We start from the raw sequence: 5,455 nt of genomic DNA, 5'->3' as shown, positions 1-5,455 counted from the left end.
AAACAAATTTACAAGAAAAAACAACCCCATCAAAAAGCGGGCAAAGGACATGAACAGACACTTCTTGAAAGAAGACATTTATGCAGCCAACAGACCCGTGAAAAATGCTCATCACCACTGGTCGTCAGAGAAATGCAAATCAAAACCACAGTGAGATACCATCTCATGCCAGTTAGAATGGTGATCATTAAAAAGTCAGGAAACCACAGATACTGGAGAGGATATGGAGAAATAGGAATGCTTTTACACTGTTGGTGGGAGTACAAACTAGTTCAACCATTGTGGAAGACAGTGTGGCCATTCCTCAAGGATCTAGAACTAGAAATACCATTTGACCCAGCGATCCCATTACTGGGTATATACCCAAAGGATTATAAATCATTCTACTATAAAGACACATGCACATGTATGTTTATTGCAGCACTATTCACAATAACAGGGAAATTGTAAGAAACGATGAGAATTGTAAATAAGTGTGAAAGAGAAAGGCGACAGAGACTTGTCAGTAATGCTAAAGAGATTTTGCCTTTTTTCTAAAAATAATAGGCATTATTAATGGGTTTTGTACACATATAAGAATTTAAGCATAGGTATGCAAAAGTGCTTGCATGGAGCACTCACTGAATCAGAATAGAAAGAGGAGTAGAGGAAAATCTGAAGGTTAGGTGGATTATTTTACAGCTTAACATGGCATAATTGACATATAAGAAACTGTTCATCTTTAAAGCACACAGTTTGCTGAGTTAATGGTAACTATTATGATTGTTAGTTTGGGAATCTATGGCTTTCTGTGTGATGCTGAACACTGAGCCTCTGTCTTCTCTTTTGTTAAATGGGAGATGAGTGTTAGACCTGGCCCGTAGAGTTGAATCACGTGACATAGTAAATCTGAAAGGCTTTGATCTGATGACAGCAGGTCCTTTCCTGCCTCTTCCTTATCTCTCCTCCTTGCGCTTTGCTCCCTCCCTTTCCCAGGACTTACCTGTGGGATTTGGGGATGCGCATGGGCCCCAGATCATAATGCCAGCCCTCCTCCTCATTTCTGAATGTCACCACTTGGCCCTCAATATGGTCACTGGCTTCCAGGATGGTCACCTGGAGTGCGGAGAAGCTTTTGTCATTCCCAGAGACATGCTGTCCCTTCTCCCCACCATCTCCTCCCACTCCCACCCTGCCACATGCGCTGGCCTGGAATTCCCAGCATCCCTGAATGTGCGGGATAACCAAACCAGGGCTGTTTCCCCCCGAACGCCCCTGAGGAATGTAGGTGAAGCTGAATTCTCTCCATGGGCTGGGGACAGAGCACCACTTGGCTCTTGCCTGTTAGGATAGAACACAAATTGTACTTAACAATATTTAAAGGTTAAGGGTTGAAGAGACCCAAGGGTTATGCACAGTTTTCCAAGAGTTGGCCATAACCTGGCTCTTGTTTTTTCCCACCCAAGGAAGCAAACTGGAGGCAAATGATTGAGGCTCCTCCATAGCCTACTCACGTGGTGGCCTGCAGGGTCTTGGCTGCTACCAAGCCTGACATGCCAGCTCCCACTACCACCACCCGCTTGGGCAGCAGGGAGGTGTGGAGCCCCTCCTGGGCTGTGACGAAGAAGGACTCATAATCGGGATCCTGGAAGCAGTTGGCCAGGTCCTCAGAGTAGGCAAGGCAGCTGGGGGTAGCCAGCAGGAGCCCCAAGATCAGGATTTCTAGGGGCAGAGAAGACAATAGGGGTGCCTTTTGGAGGCTCAGACTCTGAGCCCTGCCTGCCCTTCCCAGTATGAGCTTGGCTGTGTGAACCAATACAGGACAGTCAGGTTAGGGCAGTGGCTGTGAACACGTGGTTGTGAATATGTGTATTTGTGACTGTGTCTGTGACTGGAAACTCAGGCGTGTGTGCACGTTTATATTTGACTGTAAATGTACCCGATGGTGAGTGTGTATGTGAGCTTATCTGTGTAAGCTTGAGTGTGTAAGGGACTGGTTCTGTGTGTGTGTTTCAGTGTGAGACTGTGATATAAGTCTCTGTGAGTAAGAGTTTGTGATTGCTGCCCTGTATGATTTTGTGTGGTCTGTGATTGTACGTGAGGAGCGTGTTTGTGGGTGGGCACCTGAGTCAATGTGTGTGGAGGGATCTGCATGGGAAGGTGAGATGGATTGTAGAACTGGATGTGTGTTGTCTTGGATTTGGAAGGGTAAGGGTGATGGAATATGCACATTTGCTTGAGTTCGAGTGAGAATATGAGTGCCTACGCTCTTGTGTTTGAGTCTGTGTGTGCATTTTTAGTGTGAGGCTAGATGGGAGAGCCTGAGGGTGTCTCCATTCTTTGGGAATGTATGCATTTGTGAGAGAATGTGTGTGTTTGAGGGGAGGAGCCATGGTGTCTATGTGTGTATAAGCGAGAGTATGTGAAGGAGGTGGGCATGGTTTTCTTAGGGGATGAGGAATGGGGAGTGACCCAAGAGAAATTGGCAGTTCTATTGTTCTCTGGCCTCACGATATCTTTTTTTTTCAGAGCTTTTCAGGTATTTAATGCAAAGTCAAGATTGGAAACCACTGGTCAGATAGTTAATAACTGCCATGCAACAAGTTCTGAGTGACTTGACTTTCTTCTCCACAATGAAATGCTCTGATGGACAGAGAGATTCATCTGGAAGTCTGAAACAAGGGGCTGTGGGATTTCCTATGTTCCTGCTTCAAAGGGGAGCAGCCAGGAACTGTGACACAGTGTACTCCCTTCCACTAGCCCTAGGTTTTTTTGAGTGGGTAAGAACCCCTTTAGTCCAGTCTTTGTGCAAGTGGGACAGGCAAAGCTCCCAGAAAGAAAGGGATCTTCAGGAAACCCCTGCTGAGGAAATGTGGAAGACCCAGCTGACTCCAAGGGCAGGCCCTTCTCAGTGCTGACAAAGCCCTCTGCAGGGGTGACTCCTCAGGAAAGAGGAGAGGGGTACACATGCCTATGGGAGAGACTCCTCAAACTTCATCCCCTCACTCCATCCCCTAGACTTACCTCAGCCTCCCTAATCCATTCTCAATCCTTGAAAATTTTCCCATCTCTTTGAGCTATTGCCATTTCTGTCTCAGTCCCCATGTCCTTCCCCTTGAATGGACCAAACTCCTAATTTATTCTCCAGACCCACTTTCAATCCCTTGCCCCATCCCTGGCCTTCAATTGAGCTCCTATCCTTTATCTCAGTTCCCACCCTCCTTCTCCTTGCAAGGCCCCCCTTGCAACCTCTTCCTCAGACCCATCTCAGACCCTTTGGTCATTCTCACCCCCAATCTAGTTCCTCTCCTATTTCAACGTCCAACACCTCCTTCCTTGGGCTCCTCTCTCTCAGGCCTAGAGACCCCACTTACCACTCATCTTGAACTTGGCCCTGCAGCTTATGCCATGCTAGGCAGCTCTCCCTCTCTTTGTGAGGAGCCAGCTCCAGCCCCGCAGTAGTTGGCCTCTGTCTCACTACCTGCCCTCAGCCCTATTGGCTGGATCAAGCAGGGAAGCATTGCCCTCAAGTCCCGGTCTCTCAAGTGAGATTATTACAGTGACTCATTCCATCCTCAGCCTCATCTTCTGTATCTTCGCTTCTTCCTGACTGTCTCCCCAACTAGGGAAAGCCACTCCTCCCAGCTCAGACCTTACGCTTGGTGCTAATGGGGAGCAGGGTTATGGGAGCCAGGTAGGCCATCCCAAACCTGCTGGGATCACCCCCAAGGAAGGGGTGAGTGTTGGGACTGAGCATTGAGGCTCATTTGGACATCCAGTGTCTGGGCTGTCAGCATAGGCCAAATCTCCTGGCTGATGCCCCCAGCAAATATTGCTGCTGCCACTGTTGTCCCACTGTGGAGTCTTCTGCTCCTCTGGGAGTCTGTTCGGGGTGGAGATTCTGGCCTGGGGCTCCATGAGAGAACTGTGTCCCCCTACCCCTCTCAGGGGCTCACTGGACAGGCAGGGTAGAGGTCTCTTGCCTGGCCCATTTGCCATAAAGAGTGTTTTTTCCTTGTCCTCTGGCTCCCCTGGGGATTCCTAAGGCTCAAGCAGATGTCTTTGGCACTGAAATTTCTTCCCCAGAAGAGCGGGGCCAGCTGGCTATGATGCCAAGGGTAGCTCTTTGCCATCTGTGTGCAGTGGATGGCCAGAGAAGTAGGCAGAAAGCATGCACAGCATGGGGCAGGAGAGGGGCAGGAGAAGGGCAGGAGTGGGCCAGTGGTGGCACTCAGCAGCTGGGACTCAAAGTGGCATAGAGGAGAGGGCGCTAACAATGGAATCCAACAGAAGTGGAATTGAATATTGCTGTGTTGTGTGCTAGCCATGTGGGTTATACCTCTCTGAGCCTGGGTTTTCTTATCTGTAACATGGGAGCAATCATATCATCTTCATAGGGTGTTTCAAGGATTAACTGAGATACTGTATGGGAAGAGCCTGGCATAGCACCTTACGCTTGGTAATTATACAAGCTCATTTACTTCTCCCTTTTGGAGCTCAGGTTTGGGTGGAGAGCAGACCACACACAACTGTCATATCTTGAAAACAGAGGTAATTTCTCCACCACAAGGTAGCTGGGAGGACCGGGTAAAAAAACACATAGAGAGTTATTGTGCGAACTACTGAGCTTTAGACACAGGCCATAGACTCGGTCTTTCTGTCTCTCGCTCTTTGCTGTTTATTGCAGTTTACAGTAAGTTTGAAACTGTGAGGTGTGAGTCCTCCAACTTTGTTCTTCTTTTTCAAGATTGTTTTACCTATTCTGGGTCCCTTGAAGTTCAATATGAATTTTAAGATCAGCTTGTCAATTTCTTTTATTTTCTTTATTTTCTTTTTTGAGACAGGGTTTCCCTCTGTCACTCAGGCTGGAGTGCAGTGCCACCATCATGGCTTGCTGCAGCTTCAACCTCCTGGGCTCAAAGAATCCTCCCGCCTCAGCCTCCTGAGTAGCTGGGACTATAGGTACATACCACCATGCCCAGGCAATTTTTAAATATTTTGTGGAGACAGGGTCTCACTATGTTGCCCATGCTGGTCTTCCTGGCCTCACAGCTTGTCAATTTCTATAAAACTGTCATCTACGATTATGGTAAGGATGATGTTGAATCTGTAGTTCAATATAAGGAGTACGGATGTCTTAACAACTTTTATTTGTTTGTTTGTTTTTTGAGACAGAGTTTCACTCTTGTTGCCTAGGGTGGGGTGCAATGGTACGATCTCGGCTCACTGCAACTTCTGCCTCCTGGGTTCAAGTGATTCTCCTGCCTTAGCCTCCCGAGTAGCTGGCATTACAGGTGCCCACCAGCATGTCTGGCTAATTTTTGTATTTGGAATACAGATGGGGTTTCAACATGTTGGCCAGCCTGATCTTGAACTTCTGACCTCAAGTGATCCACCCACTTCGGCCTCCCAAAGTGTTGGGATTACAGGCGTGAGCCACCATGCCCAGCCTTAACAACATTAAGTCTTCTGATCC

At 47.9% G+C, this 5,455-nt stretch overlaps 1 protein-coding gene across 1 annotated transcript in view; it reads right to left on the bottom strand.

Annotated features, from left to right (window-relative positions):
* The window catches only part of LOC108535617 (L-amino-acid oxidase-like), a 7,922-nt gene extending 6,892 nt beyond the window's left edge, over positions 1-1,030 (bottom strand). The window contains exon 1 of the mRNA XM_017881700.1: positions 983-1,030. The gene's annotated coding sequence lies outside the window, so the exon portion shown is untranslated. The remainder of the gene's footprint in view (positions 1-982) is intronic.
* Positions 1,031-5,455: the final 4,425 nt, after the last annotated feature.

This window comes from Rhinopithecus bieti, unplaced genomic scaffold (genome assembly GCF_001698545.2).
Source record: "Rhinopithecus bieti isolate Rb0 unplaced genomic scaffold, ASM169854v2 scaffold_12155, whole genome shotgun sequence".
Classification (NCBI taxonomy): Eukaryota; Metazoa; Chordata; class Mammalia; order Primates; family Cercopithecidae; genus Rhinopithecus; species Rhinopithecus bieti.
Note: the sequence above shows the minus strand (reverse complement) of the source record. Positions and strands in the feature narration are given on the sequence as shown.